Consider the following 17193-nt stretch of genomic DNA (forward strand, 5'->3'; position numbering starts at 1 on the left):
CCCATGGGAATTCTCGTCCCCATGATTTTTTATAATGTCAATCATTTTGCTTTTGTTTTTTACTTAAAAATAAAGTAATTAAAAATCACAATCATATTAGAAAAGATTCAAACATATTCAACCATATTATTTTTAAAAATTTTAATATATAAATGCAAGTATGAATATATACATATATAAATTTATGTGTACATATATACATATATGTGTGGGGATCCCATAGGGCGGGGATCGGGGTCCCTACGGGACGGGGAGTGCTCTCCCCGTCCCCGCCCCATCCCTACCAACGAGGTCAAAAATTTGCCCATCCCCATCCCTGTGGGGGGAAAATCATCCCCATCCCCGCCCCATTCAGGGTAGATCCCCACGGGAATCAGGGGAATGGGGAAAATTGTCATGCCTAGTCCCACCTTGCCCCATTGCCATTCCCAGTCAGAATGGGATTTCAATTCTCATTCTTGGTAGAATGGGATTCCCCATACAAGTGAATGGCCATTCCATGCCCCCTAGGAATGAGCTTCTCATTCTAGAGTTTCTCAAAAAGTAAAGTATTCCTAACAAAAAGGAGCCAAAAACCCTAATATTAGAAAATATTAAAATACTATTAAAGTAATAATAAAATATTAGTAATTAAATAATTATAATAATAAAATATTGGTAATATAGTAATAAAACAGTAGTACTATAATAAAATATTAATCAATTAATAATCAAATATAAAGATATTAATTATTAAATAATAAACTAAAAAGAAAACAATCGTAAAATAAAATTTTCAATAAACTAATAATAAAATATTAGTAAATCAAATATAAAGATATTAATTATTTAATAATAAACTAATAAGAAAACAATCGTAAAATAAAATTTTCAATAAAATAATAATAAAATAGTAGTAAAATAATAATAAAATCATAAAAATCATAGATTAATAATTAAACACTATTAATAATTATTAAATACTAATAAATTAATAATAAGATTAAAGTACTAATAAAGTATTAATATAATATTATTAAAGTAAATAATAAAATATTTATTCTGATTTCAACTCCAAATGAACCAAACAGAAACAATTAGAATCCAACTCTAGTTCTATTTAAACCAAACAAACGTTTGGAATAGGTAATTCTGATTCTAGAGGATTTTAATTCCAATTTCTATTCCACTCCTGATCGCAAACCAAACAAACCCTAATTTCATAAAATTTGTTAAGAAATTTTCCTTAAACTTTTATTTTTCTCAAATCGAAAACATAGCCTCAGAGAGAGAGAGCTGGCCTTGCCTTGTAATGTTCACTATTGTTATTTTCTTTTCTTTTTTTTAATCATTGATGAGTAAAAAGTTGATTGAATTGAATTGCATTGCATGAAAGTTCCAAAAAGGCTACAAATGAATGGCAAATAGGTATGTAATAGGCCACAAATGAATGGGATAGAATTCATCATAAAGGGAATATAAAAATCTAACATGATAAAAATCCAAGATATCTCATTAAATTGAATATACAAATATGTAAAACATGTAAAACATATAATTGAATTCAATTGACTTTTACAAAACCAACATAAATATGCAGCACTAAATATATAACAACAATAGTAAATAGATAATAAAAAGATTTATGTAAATTTAAATCCCACCCAATCCTAAAGCACCTTAGACCTTACTAAAGATCCTTTAATCTTGAACAACCGTAAATGTTACTTGAAAATGTATATATGCTTTGCATGTGGCAATTTTAAATGACAATGATGATGATAATATTAATAATACGTGTCCAATTTTTTCTACAATTTTTTTATATTTCTATGTGTATAATAATATCTCTTATTTGTTACACTTAGTTTTGCTTAATGTGATGAATATATAATATTGCAGATGTGCCCAATGTTTTCTACAAATTTTCTATATTTTTTTCTTTTTTATGTTTATTATTTAATTATGATATCGATGATTGACATATTTGATCTGAAAGGTTAGATTGTTGAATCACCACCAAACAAGAAAACAATTTCATTTGTTGGATTGGTTTTAAATTTGTATTTCATTTCCATCATCAATAAAAAATACTTTTGTTTATTACACTTGTATTTCTTTAATATAGTTAATATAAAAAATATTAAAGATGTCCCAATTTTTTATATTTTCTTGCCATTTTTATATTTATTTATACTTTAAAAAACTATTATGTAACTATGACAACATGATTTGATCCATTTTGACCAGGATGGCTGAATTGCTTACCCGACACATGGATGGAAGAACAATTAGTTTTAAAAGACACGGGTTTTATAATGTTATAATTTACAAACATTGGATATAGACCCAATTAACAGAATTTATTGGAGAGAAAGAAAAATACCTTAAATATAAGATTGGATGTGAAAAAAAGAGTTAATACCTTAAATAAGAGTTAATGAGAGGGGATTGAATGAGGTGAAAGATAATAGTTCAAATTAAATTTCCAATCCTCACAGTTAAAGATAAACCAAACTAAAAATAAATAAATAAGAGCATTTGAGTTAAGAAAAGTTTCATGTGCTCATTTATATATTTTATTTTTCTCTTTTTGAGAAAAGCCCATGTAAAATTTGCATTGAACTTAAATCAAGATTTATGTCTTGTACAATGATAAAGCCCATGTGTACAGGTGAGACAAAGATAAAGCTTTCTTAGCAATAATGCGGGTTACTTCAAGGGATGTAGCAAATTGAGCAAGAGGGAACGTAACAACCACAAGTCCTCTGCCACGATGGTGTAGTAAACCACCAATAGAGTGTTAACAATCATTTGAGCATCACCTTTAATAATAGAAGAAGATAGTTGGAGCTCCCTAGCAAATGAGGACCCCTAGAGAAAGGCCATGGCTTCAATTTCGGGGGCAGAAGAGGAAAAGAGAATGGCACATGTGGGAAACCCAGAAAGAAAAAGGCAATAAGTATAAGTGAGATTTGAAATCACCACCTAAGCCCTTAAAAAACCTAAATTTTTTAGTGAAAATCAAGTTTCTTGGTGATTCACACAATGGTAACCAAAGATTCCAAATTTGGGTGCCAAGGTACATTATGGAAAGGTGTTAACATCCCACAAACACCTAATTAAGGTGGCATTTACTTTGTTATGCATTTAGCTTGGAGTATTACTAATTTATTAGGGGCTAGAACCACACTACTAATAGCATGCGAATAACAAAAAATTGAAGGATAAAAGTAGACTATCTATGAAGCAAATAAAATATCAAACAAATGAAACTATTCTATACCATTTCAGAAGTAATGTATATATATATATATATATATAGTTGTCCATATTATTCTAAACTGATTTTCGAAAGTAGATGCCCTGGACGTAGTTGTCCATGTCAGCAACTACTTAATGGCCTTCCCTCTATGTTTCCCAGTTTTCTAGTTTTGTATATTTTTTTTTTATAAAAAGAAGAAAATACAGGTTTTTTGTCACTTGCCCTACCTTCTCAATGGTCACTTCTCACTTTATCTCTTACACTACATCTATATGCACTTTCCGTCTTCCTCGGTACTATCATAGGTTACAAATCTCAACCAACATGCCAATTACCATATCTTCTTTTCAATATCTTTTGCATCATCTTCTCATTCTGGGGTGTTCTTTTCAATGGGATTTTGGTTCCCATTGACCAAGAATTTCATGTTATTTTTTTAGTTTTGTGTGGGGTGTTCTTTTCAGTGGCACGACTCAGTCCTCCTTCTCCCTGCAATTCCCAGTTTTGAGATTCTACAACATCACAACACTACAAGTTTGGTTTGGACAACGATTACCGATAAGTTTCATTCTGCCTCTTTACTTTTTTACACCAATCTTAAAACCGCATTTATGGAACCTATCTCTGCTAACCCCTTCATGAGGAACCGGATACTGTCAATAGTTCACGATTTCTCTAAGATTGAACCCTTCAATGGAACCAACTACAAGTGTTGGAGACAACGCCTGCTGTTTTCCTTAGAATAGTTAGGGGTAACCGTTGCCATGATCGAACCGAACCCACTAAACATAAAGGAACTAGCCCATTCTATTGTTGCAAAACACTGGACTACAGCCGACCACCTCTGCACCAACCATATTCTCAATTGTTTGTCCAATTAACTGTATAATATCTACTCTTTTTACAATTATGCCTATGAAATTTGGAATGCTTTGGACAATAAGTATGCTCTGGAAAGTGCCGGAAATAAGAAATAAGTCATTGCCAACTTCTTGCACTTCACCATGAAAGAAAACATGGGCATGCCTGCCCAAATAGATGAGTTTCAGGTTCTTGTTTGGGAAGTAGCAAAAGAAGGCATGGTACTGCCAAATGAATTCATTGTCGATTCTCTCATAGAAAAACTGCCACATACATTGAATGATTTCAATACTAGTATGAAGCATAAGAGGAAAGATACTACTTTGGACCAAGTAGTGGTCTAAATCAAGATAGAAGAAAAGAACAGAAAGAAAGATGATGATCAACTTTCCAAAACCAATCTGGTTGAGGAAAAGACTATCAATTGAATGTGAAAAATGACCAGAAATTCAAGAATCAACAAAAGAAAGGAAATTGCTATGTATATGGCAAACCCGGACATTACAAGAAGGACTCTCGGTACCGAAAGAAGAAGGACTCTGGGAAACCGAAAGTCAAATTGACTGAGGATGTTATCGCAGCAATGGTAACTGAGGTAAACTTAGTTGATAAGCCAAAGGAGTGGGTACTGGACACTGGTGCTACCAAGCACATATGTGGGGACCACAATTCCTTATATGAGTATACAACTCAGTTTGAAGGAGAGCAAGTCTTCATGGGAAACTCACAAACTTTGAAGGTCATCAACAAAGGAAAGGTGCTCCTGAAACTAACTTTAGGAAAAATCCTAATGCTGAATGATGTGTTGTATGTATCGAAGACCGGACGAAACTTGGTATCGGGAGCACTCCTCAACAAAGTGGGACTAAAGCTCACATTTGAAGCAGACAATGCCGTGTTAACTAAGAACAATGTTTTTTTATTGGAAAAGGATACAATGCTAGAGGATTGTTTGTACTGAATATTTCTGATATTATTATAAATAAAACTACTTCTTCTTCTGCTTATATTGTTGAATCTTTTGATATTTGGCATGCTAAACTAGGACATCGTAGTGCTCCTTATTTAAAACAATTATGTAAATTATGAATTTTGAATGTTCCTATTAATTTTACAAATGAAAAATGCCAAGTATGTGTAGAAGCAAAATTCACTAAGAAACCTCATAAAAGTGTATAAAGAGAAACTGAATTGTTACAACTTATACACAATGATTTAGGAGACCTTAAATGTCATGAAGTTAGAGGAAGAAAAAGATACTATATAACATTTATAGATGACTTTTCTAGATATGCGAAAGTAGTTCTACTTAAATCAAAATATGTGGTTGATCAAGCTTTCAAAAACTACAAAACTGAAGTAGAAAACCAATTAGGAAAGAAAATTAAAAGGCTTAGAGCAGATAGAGGGACTGAGTATGATGGATAAACCATTAAAAAATTCTTTGAAGAAAATGAAATCATACATGAAACCACAGCTCCCTATCAACCTGAATCTAATGGAGTTGTAGAAAGACTGAACAGAACATTAAAAGAAATGATGAATGCAATGCTAATTAGTTCAAGTGCACCTCTGAATTTGTGGGGGAAAGCAATCCTAACGGCTTGTCACCTGTATAATAGAATACCACCCAAGAAGAAAGGACAAATACCGTTTGAACTTTGACATAATAGAAAATCTAGTTTGAACTATCTAAAAGTTTGGGGCTGCCTAGCAAAGGTTGGAATACTCGAACCTAAAAGAAAGAAATTAGGACCGAAAACCTGTGACTATGTGTTCATTGGATATGCACAAAATAGTGCGGCTTATCGGTTCCTCATAATTAAAACAATTGAAAATGTTGTTGAAAACAACACAATAATAGAGTCCCAAGATGTAGAGTTCTTTGAGCACATCTTTCCTCAAAGAAAAGAAACAATAAATAGAGAACCTTCCCAACACTCAATTAGAAACCAAGAATAAGTGAGTGCTCAAGGAGTCAGTACTTCACCTAAGCAAGAACCAAACTTAAGGAGAAGTAAAAGACAAAGAAGAGAAACAAACTTGGGTGATAGAATGTTCACATTTCTGGTAAACAAGGACCCAGTAACCTATCAGGAAGTTGTCACTTCACCTGATGCAGTATTTTGGAAAGAAGCCATAAAAAGTGAAATAGACTCTTTAGTCATTAATCACACTTGAGAACTTGTAGATCTCCGACCTGGAACAAAGGCACTGGATTGTAAGTGGATTTAAAAAAAAAAAAAAAAAACAAATGGCACAATGGATAAATTCGAGGCCAGATTAGTTGCAAAGGGATTTAGATAAAAGAAATATGTAGACTTCTTTGATACCTACTCCCCAGTTGCAAGGTTAACAATAATTAGAGCTTTGTTTGCTATAGCATCCATTTACAAACTGGTAGTTCATCAAATGGAGGTAAAAACATCTTTCTTAAATGGGGAATTATAGGAAGAAACATACACTAAGCAACCTAAAGGCTTTATAATGCCAAGACAATAAAATAAAGTATGTAAATTAATTAAGTCTCTGTATGGCTTAAAACAAGCTCCCAAACAATGGCATGAAAAAATTGATAATGTATTAGTAACTAATGAATATAGCAGAAATAATTCTAATAGATTAGCAAATTTGAAAATAATAAAGGAATCATTATCTGTCTATATGTTGATGATATGCTAATAATGGGAACTAGTCTAGAGGTAGTAAAAGAAATAAAACAATTTCTAATGTCCAAATTTAATACCAAGGACTTGGGTGATGCTAATGTAATCTTAGGGATTAAAATCCATAAAGAACAAGGAAACTATATTCTCTCCCAATCACATTATGTAGAGAGTATCTTCACGAATTTTGGAAATTATGATTGTAAACCAATTAAAACACCTCTTGACTGTAGTATTCACTTAAGGAAACATATAGAAGAACCTGTTTAGCAAAAGGAGTATGCAAGTATAATTGGATTTGTATCTTACTTAATGAACTGTACAATACTCGACATAGCTATAGCAGTGGGAAAAATAAGTCAACATACTCATAATCTTGGAAATGAACATTGGGAAGTTCTAGTAAAATTATTAAAATATTTAAAAAGAACCATAAATTTTGCTTTACACTACTTAGGTTTTCCTCCTATTTTAGAGGACTTTACTGATGCAAATTGGATTTCAGATTCAAAGGATAGTACTTCCACTAGTGAATATGTGTTTACTCTAGGTGGAGGAGCAGTATTGTGAAAATCGGTAAAGCAGTCATGCAATACAAGTTCAACAATGGAGACCAAGTTCATTGCACTAGAATTGGCGGGGTCCGAGGTAGAGTGGCTAAGGAACTTGCTAGCAGATATACCACTTTGGCCATGGCCAGCTCCGTCCATATCTCTCCATTGTGATAGCCAAGCAACAATAGCTAGAGCCAAGAACCAAACGTACAACGGTAAAAGAAGGCACATCTTCTTAAGGCATAACTTGGTAAGACAATACCTCAGCAAATGTACAATCGTTCTAAAATTTGTAAAGTTTGAAAAGAACCATGCAGATTCATTAAGCAAACTACAGACTTCTAATGTGCTTTATGAGGCATCGGTAGGAATGGGGCTGAAGCCCGTTACAAAGTCATTAGTGATGGGCACCCTACCTATGTGAAAGGAAATCCCTGAAATTAGGTTGAATGGGTAAAAACGAGTCACTAGATGACTTGGAAAAGCATTATCAATTTGTGTCCCATTTCAGATGCTGAGGTAAGATAGTTCTCACTGCAATTTGAGGAGATCGAGCATGAGACTCTTAATCAGTTAGAAATAGTGTGTGCAATGCACACTAATAACTGACCTAAGTGAGTGTGAAGTGTGGCCGCTTCTAAGAGTGATCTAGGGTTGATTCTCTAAAACACTCATGATTCTAAGAGGGGAACAAGGTCGAAATGTTCCAAAACAAAAGAACCACTAAAGAATTGGTGAGTTGAATTGGTTGGTCGATTAGCTAGTTACGACAAAGAGGAAATGTTGAATGAGTCTGACTCCACCCGTACTCTGTAACATAACCCATCATACCTAAGTGTTGATTAAAGTCCAAAAGACATCACCATGAATATTTTTCTCATTGCAATGCTCAAATTGTTCGATCTTCTTGTTATTTTGAATCTTGTGGGGGATTGTTGGAGGGAGATTCAAATTTTCAAGAATCTCTCTGCTCCCTCTTGTTTTTTGTCTTTTCCTCTTCCCACTCTCGAGTGCATGGGAAGACTCATTGTCCCACATTGCTTGGGAAAGAAGTGGAAGTTGAGTATATTTGTATATTTTCTCTTTCTATAGGTAGGGACCCATAGGAGGAGAGCACTATAGATATTCCATGCATGTGAAGGGGGTGGGGGTGCTTTTTACATGTGTGCACGCCAAACCGAGCCGGGGCGTGGGCGCGGGCGCGGATGCATGTACGTGTACGTGTACGCATGATGCACTGAATCATTTTGTTTTCACCAAATTATACCTTTTCAATTTAACATGTGTCTCTTCAATTTCAAATTTAATTTTAAAATAAATTATTTTCTTTTTCGCGTCTCTTCTTCCTCCTTGTGCCTCTTCAAATAGGTGCACTGTTTTGAAAAGGCTCCTGTCTGAAATGACACATCTGTGTCCATTCAGGTCTGAGACCAATTTATAAAAAGGATGATGGTCGACCCAGTTTTCAAACCCCATTTTTTCGACATTCTTCTTTGTCTTCTCTGTGAAATCTAAGCATCATACTTCTGTGGTTCGCAGAGGTCTGATAAGCGAGTGCATGCCTACTAGAAGCCTGTGGGCTGTTTTATCTTAGTGACCGATTTGTGATCACTTGGCTACACCATAGGGGGCAAATGCAGTTTTAAGGAGAGTGACCAAGTGGCACGACTCAGCCCTCCTTCTCCCTGAAATTCCCAGTTTTGAGATTTTGCAACATCACAGCAGTGCAAGTTCGGTTTGGAAAGCGATTACCGATAATTTCCATTCTGCCTCTACTTTTTTACAACAAAATATAAAATTGTAATTGATAACAGAGGCCTCTTTGTGCCATTGAGTAGGAGAGAAGCTGTTAAGCAAAGACGAAGAAGAGTATATGGTGGCTTTTAGAGCTCTTTTCAAAATAGTTTTATGTTTCGTGGAGAAATGACAAAAAATCCTATGTTTTCACATGTCACTAGAGCACACATGTCTGTAAGTTTATAAAGGATGTAGCAAGAATTGTAACCCACTAAGAATCCACTCATTTTAGAAGCAAAATTTTTTCACTTCCTAGAATTGGCCCAAATGCTTAAGATTCTAGATAAAATCTATTTTGGAGAATTGTCACAACCAAATGGCATTCTCCGAAGAATCACTAGAAACGATTCTCCAAATTTATGCCAAACGGAGTCTTAAAAAAATATTGTTTCCCTTCTGTGTCTTTTTGGGCAAGACATAAATGTGTTCCCCCCCCCCCCCCCCACCACATACACCCCCACTCTCCCTTCTTTTTAAACCTCCTTTTTTTCCCTTTCATTGCCGAATCAAACAGAAAATTGGCATATAGTTTGTTCTTCCTTTCCTCTTTTTCTAGATTATAGATTTCAGACCTCCATCTTTGTTTCATCAATGAGAGAGAGGTAAAATTGCACTCTGTACCATCCAAATGTCGAAAGTCTCTCTCTTCTACATAAACCCCTACTTCTCCCTCTCTTTCTCTCTCTCATAAATGCGCATATAGCGATGCATATTTTTCATCTCTTTATTCAGCTCCTTCGCTAACACAAACCGTGTGTGTACACTTTCATCTCTTATTCTATTCGGCTCAGTTTGGAAGGAGTACAAATACAAGTACGTACAGAAGGAAAAAGGCTATAAAGGGGTTATAGAAAGGTTTTACATTTTTAGGTAGTGGTTGAGGGCCATGCCCCTCTCCTCAAATGGGCTGAAGTTGATTCAATATATTGAAAGTTGGAACACCAGAAGAAAAAAGGTTTTACATTTCATGTACAAATATACAAATTTAAATTTCTTGGGTTTTTTATCTTTTTTTATTTTTTGTTTTATTAATGATTTCCTTTTTTTATTAGCTTCCGATGTACAACCACCCAATGTTGAATGAATGGAAATGGAGGGGGAAGGGGGCATTTTCGAAATAGGTAGGGGTTTCAGTGAATGGTTCCCATGTGTTCGACAAAAGTCTCAAATGAGATCCACACACAAATGCATGCCACACCCTAGGCATGACATCCAAATGCATGGCCTCTACTTTCTCCCTTACCCCAGCGGAGAATTCTTAGCCCTTTTTTCATATAGCCTTCTTTTCTCTCTCATAAAGCCACCTCATCGATGTCCTCTCCCTCTCTCAGATCAACATCTCAGCATGCCTGACCCACTTCACTGTTCTCTACTCCTAACCATGGTAAGAGTGGTGAGAAAGCAAGAAAACAGGGCCAACACATTTCATATTGTTCTTCTTCCCTCTCCAGATTTTTAATGCAACTCTTAACCTAGGCATGACATCCAAATGCATGCTTTTCCTGTGTAGAGCTTGCCATCAAAGTAGGCCCTTGTATTTAGATCACAAGGTTTGATATTACAATGTTACAAAGGTGATTGATGAAGTGCTATAAAAATCAATTAAGTACCCATTGACAACCATAGGTTGCTAGGAATACTAACTTTATATAAAAATAATAATTAATAAAATATACACATATTCAATTAAAAAATGTACATAACATTAAATATTATATAACAAGAAAAAACATTATTTTATTTTTTAATAATATACATAATAAAAGATGTGGGATAGATTTTTAGGGTAAAACATCCCATGCAAAGGCATAGGATCACTCTTGGTAAAAAATTCCAAGTAGTGTGATCAATCCAAGCACCACTAAAAATGGCGTTTTTTCAGAAGTAGAGTACTTCAATGACACTTTACATAATTTAGGTATTAAGGTACTATATATATATCAAGAATTCTCAGCAAAGAAATTGAGTTTTAAAACAGGGTCAATACATTTTTCTTTAGCAAAGAAATTGAGTTTAGCCAAGCTGTAGCTCCCATTCGTATATTCGTATTGCCCTCTACTCCTGTTTACGTGAAAATCTTCTTCTTCCCCAGGTATTAGAAATTCAAAGATTCGGACCTTGGTTGGAGATTCAAAGAACAAGGGCGGAGTACTCACAACCAAAGCTTGATCATAAAAAATTCCTTCTGCATTGCCTCCAAGGTATGTTACCTGTGTTTAATTGTTGTTTTATAGTTGGATTTCGGAGTTCTGGTGTCATTCCGACTTGAACAATGGCTTCTGGCTTCAAAACCAAAGAAAATCCAAAACAGGGGAGCATCTTACCCCCATAGTTTTAGAACTGGCTTAACATTTTCTGTGGCTTTTATGGTTGTTTTTTGGCATGAATAATGACCGCCAACATTATTCTGACGTGAATAATGGCTTCCCACATGAAAAAGAAAGCAACTTAGCCCCCTATTCTGCTACTGTAGTCGCTGCATCGAGCGACCACTGTAGTGGAAATCGGGTGAAGAAGAAATATAACTTGGGTCGGGTTTTGCATATGTCGACCCGCACCTGTTTCCTTATTAAGCCATTTTTCTATAAAATCACATACGACTATGATATGGAAATGATATAATATCTGAAAAACTTCTGACCAGTCAATTGGAATCATAAACGTGGTAGTCAATTAGGTGTTATTTATCAAAATTAATGGGTGGGTGTTGATTGGTCAAAACTCTTTCCATACCATATTTTTTCCGCATCATAGATTTTCCCTTCACATCATTGCCCTCTCTTGCCAGCCCTGTTTCGCAATCTTTGATATCCGGTTTGGAAGGTGTTTGATGCCTATACATTTCTAAAGAAACTCGGAAAAATGGGGCACTTTGAACATAAAACTCATTTCCTTTGGCTCCCTTCTACTTCTCTATTTATTCCCCTCTTCTTCCTTTCCTTCATCTCCTGTTCCACCCAAAACATCATATTTAAAGAGACAAACAGGCATTCTATTTCCAGTTAAGGCCATGTTCATTTTTTAGAAACACATTTACTTGGGTAAATGTATTTACCCAGGTAAGTGTTTCCCTGGGTAAATGCACTTACCCATGTTCTTGTTTTGTTCAATTTATCCAAGTAAATGAGATTGTTTACTTTCATATGTTCTTTTGCAACATCCACTTTCCTGGGTAAGTTGGTATTTTTTCACATCTTGCCAATTTTACCCTTTGGGCTCAAATCAATGTTTCCAACACCATTGCAGTATGCATCATGAGTACAATGTTTTGTTATTAAAAACTGAACGTTCAATTTATCCAAGTAAATGAGATTGTTTACTTTCATATGTTCTTTTGCAACATCCACTTTCCTGGGTAAGTTGGTATTTTTTCACATCTTGCCAATTTTACCCTTTGGGCTCAAATCAATGTTTCCAACACCATTGCAGTATGCATCATGAGTACAATGTTTTGTTATTAAAAACTGAACTCTAGCTCTATACACCCTTGAAGTACGCCAATTTATTCCACATTTTCACAACAACTCAAAACCAAAACAGATGTCAAAACATTTTGGCCCTTCATTACCCAGTTCTAATTTATTTCTTTGTTTTGTTAATGCAAATGAAGTAGAGCCTCAAGCAAAGTAAAACTTGGAATAAAATTTATTTAAAAATTGCACTCTCTTTAAAAAAACTAAAACCTGAAGCAAAAATTGACCAAAAAATTGCACTCTTATACATTTGTATTAGTGCAATGCATTTGCACTGCAAACAAATGGAGCATAAATAACAAAATGATGATACCTGGTGCTCTGTACTACATAAACCATCAAACTTCAATGGCATTACAGACAAATGAGTAGAGTGCGCCATTTTCTCCTTCAACCCCATAACAGATGCCAAAATTGTTTAGATGAGGAGAGAGAAAGAAGCTTGTCGGAACTGCAGTACAAACAACTGCAGAGGAAGCCTGTGTCTAATTATTATGTTGATGATGATGAGGGTTTGAAGTAACCTCCATGTTAGAAAATTGTAAAGGAAGGCTTTGGGAAAGTAATGAACTCAAATCAAAACCTTCCTTTACAATAATCTATTGGGTGGAAGCTAATTGCCATGTTATTAATATTCCTTACTCAACAATGGCAAGTTTGGTGCAATGTTAAAATCCCATTCTGACAAACATGGGAAAGAAGGCTCTGAGTCTGAGAGTGGCCAATTCGTTCAAGAAAATGCTCGAATGTTGGGTTCATATCCAGTCCACCCCTCCCAAGATCCTAGATAGCTAGGACCAACATTAGGTAATATTCCTTTTCACTGTAATATAATATGGGAATTTAAGGATGAGTCTTTAGAACTAACACAAGTCAATCTGTTTTTATATTTCTATTACAAGAGAAAGGATCAGCAATACCAAATATATCCATATTTGGTGCAATTGCTGAAAATTTAGACTTTAGAAACCCGAAGTGGAGATGGATAGCTTGAATCAATCATATTACAAACTTGCATTACTACATCGCTTCCATTTCATGCTTCACTATACCCAAAAGTCATCAAATGATTTGTCTTTTGAGATATTGCTCATGATAAGCAATAACTTTTCAAGGAAGTACACTACCTCTCTGTAATCAAACGGTATTTTGGGTTGTAAATATTAAACAAAACAATATAACAATCAAAGAAAAAACGGAACTCCATAGTATAAATGCAACTTTAACTAACAAGAGGAGAAAAGCCTGTATGTGATTGCCTAAAAATGTATAAGCTATAGAACTATCCATTCACCTCAGAGCGCATAATTGCAACTAAAATAATCTCAAATTTTACATGAATTGATTACATCCATTCACATCTAGTGATCTAGATGAGTCACAATGGGTTCTAGCTCACTGAGTTCTAGTGACAAGCCTCACGACCTAGGGGAGGCTAAGGCTTGTGACTTTAAATATTAGTAACTATGTGATATCCTTCATGTCCCCAAGGTTTATGTATCCAATTCTAATGTTAGTTCCACTACACATAAGTAGTTATGAGGCAAGCCCTAGTGATTGTATTCAAGTTCATTGAGGCCACTTGTTCCAATTCTGATAAATGTAGGAATGAGTTTAAGAGGGTTGGGATGTGTTTGGGAGTGATCATAGGACAAAAGACAGATTTTTCCCAGTAGCCAGAACAAATTGCCATTACCATAAGAAAATCCAATATTATCTAGTGACTGAAATTCTAAACATAAATAATCTACCAACTAAACCACCACCAGTTGGCCAAGAAGGCACAATTACAACATCAGTCAAAGCCAAATTTTTTGATGGTCATAAATATAGGTAATCAAAATTGTTGCTCTAAACTAAGATCATGGTGGAAGAATTGTTATTTCTGATGAACATCAATTGTTGCATAGGTGTTTAAAATTTTCTTCCAACAAATTGGAGTCTACTAATGCTTTTCACCATTCACCTAATTGTTGTCATATGAGAAAAGCTAAGAAAAGTGTGAAAATTGTGGTTTGAGGCTGAAAGCATCCATTTTGTGCAAAAGCAATAGAGTTTAGGTAGAGATTAACCCCTCCCAAGACTCGGATAGTTGGGACCAGCATTAGGTAGTGATCCTTTAAAATGACAAAGATAAGAAAACTAAACTAATTAGCTAAAATTCAAAAACTAATTGGTGTTTTGAAAATGAAGCACCTAAATGTTTTCTTCTCTCATAGATTTGATTTTAATAAGAGATGCTAATGACCTTTCTATCAATTGAGTACCCAAACCTCAGTAATTTCAACCAAGGATATGACTTAATTTCTTGAACTCTCAATAAAAAGTTCTATTCATTTCAATAGAACAGATAAAATCTCCACTATGCCAACAAAAAACAAAAATTGATACTAGAATGAGCATATGTTTTGCATGGATGAAAATCTATTAACAATCATAATCAAAAGAAAGGGACATGGATAAGCCTTTTTTTTGCATCATAAAACAGATTAAAACTGAAATATATGGAACCATAAAAAAATAAACAAGCATTCAAAATCACACACAAGAAAAGGAAAAGAGCAATAAATGGAACCAGAACTGTACCTTAATCCTGCCCCAACTACCAATAAAAGAAAAAATGCTTCCCACTTTCATTATTCCAAACTGACAACAATATGTTTTTGCTCAAACAAAAAAAAAAAAGAAAGAAAGAAAGAAATGAAAAGAATCCAGATGTTGGTGTATAATGCACTTGTACCTGATACAAAAAGAACTTATATCATTGATCTCTCAAGAAATTAATACCATATCCTATGAAACGCCAAAAGACAACAACAATGGTGTATGATGCATTTTTCTCTTATTTTTGCCCAGTAAACTGGATAAGTATCTCCTACATTTTTGGCCATCCAAAAGCTAACATTTTGCGAACTTTTTCAAGTTCTTGTATGCTCGAAATTGTTGCACAACAACCTGCAATTAGAGCTCCTATGAGACTTCGCTTGGGCTAGATTTCTTGGTTCTCTGAGTTTTACATGCCTTAAGTAAGATTGTTTTAATAGCATCTCAATTAAACAGGATTTGGCTGGATTGATCAACAAGATAAGCATATCCTTCATTTCTTCGCTCCCAAATGTGTATTCCGCTTCACTATAAGTTTAATGTCCTCCAAAATCATTTTGGTACCCATTCAACAAATTGGATTACCAAGAATTCTGGAAACAAAAAATCAAAATAAAAAAGGAAATCAATGAAATAACAATAAAAGAGGAACAATAAGATGAGAAACAATTTTTTGAATGGGATGAAAAAAATAAGATGCATTATGTGCATCACAGAGGAATGACAGATCAGTGGGAAGAGGAATAGTAATATTTTTTACCGTTTCAATGGATGAAAAAACAATGAGCAGCGGCGGCAACTAGGCGGAGCAGCGACGACGACAACTAGGAGGATCAATGGTGCCGTCAACAAAGGGATAGCGAAGATGATAGATTGTAGGAGGATAAACTCTTTGGCATTAGTAACTAGATGGAGCAGCAGCGATGACCTGATCAAGTAGCTGCAGCAACTGAGGGAATCAGTAGCAGTGAAACTGATTCTTGAGAGAAGCAGAAGAGAGATTCTCGATTGTGGGGGCAATTTTGAGATTTTAAGTCTTTATCTACTTACCCTCTACTCGGGAAACCAACTTACCCGAGTCTCGCAAGGGTATCATTTACGCGGGTAAGTGATACCGGAAAAATCAAACTTTCCGTGGGTCCTAAACATCTTTGAAATCCAAACACAGGTAAATTGGTCATTGGGATTGTAAATCCCATTGACCAGCCCCCTTCACTTCATGAAAAACGAACACGCCCTAAGTAAATTAAAACCGATGTGTTTTGTGAGTTTGGGGTTGAGTTTCTCGGTTTCCATATTTTTGTCCCCAAGGATGAATTTCTACCAAGAAAGCCTCTTCGTCAGCTACAGAGGTAGGCTCCTGCTCTTCTACAATTGAAGCTTGTTTTTCCGCCTAAATACCTAGTAAGAGCAAAATCTCTGGGGTGAAATTAAGGTATTTTTATCATCGGTGACATTATATTCATCTTCATCATTCTCTCATGATAAAATTCTATTGGATTCAAAATTTCAAGAATCTCACTTCTATCCCTTTTGTTTTTTTGTCTTTTCTCTCTTCTCTCTTCTTGCATATTATCCCACATTGATTAGAAAAGAAATATATTTGAGTATATTAGTAGATTTGTACACACGCTGAATCAGAGTGCGGGCGTGCCTCTTCCTCTTTGAAATGACACATCTATTTTCATTCGGGTGACCGAAAGCATTCTATAAATAGAATGTTGGTTGATCTAGTGACACATACTAGTACACACAAATCAGTTTTTTCTTCTTCGTCGTTCGTCCATCTCTTAGCATTATTTCTAAGTGGTTCGTGAAGGTCTTGGCAACCAATTTGCATTCACCCGACTACACCATAAGGGCAAATGCCGTTTTAAGGAAAGTGACCAAGTGGGTTAGGAAAATCTAAGGCCGGGTCGGTTCGGTTTTAGTTGATTTACAAATGGCCAAACCAAAACCTGACTTGGTCAAGTTAGGAAATTACTGAACCTAAG

At 34.9% G+C, this 17193-nt stretch overlaps 1 long non-coding RNA gene across 1 annotated transcript; it reads right to left on the reverse strand.

Moving 5' to 3' along the window:
- Positions 1–15204: 15204 nt before the first annotated feature.
- LOC148876356 (uncharacterized) lies at positions 15205–16678 on the reverse strand. The gene is made up of 2 exons (XR_016105302.1): positions 15960–16678; positions 15205–15792 (listed from the first exon to the last, which is right to left on the reverse strand). It is a non-coding gene; the product is annotated as an uncharacterized LOC148876356 (long non-coding RNA).
- Between the last annotated feature and the right edge of the window lie 515 nt (positions 16679–17193).

The sequence above is a fragment of the Nelumbo lutea genome, chromosome 1 (genome assembly GCF_056320005.1).
Source record: "Nelumbo lutea isolate HS-2025 chromosome 1, American lotus-T2T, whole genome shotgun sequence".
In the NCBI taxonomy this organism is placed as follows: Eukaryota; Viridiplantae; Streptophyta; class Magnoliopsida; order Proteales; family Nelumbonaceae; genus Nelumbo; species Nelumbo lutea.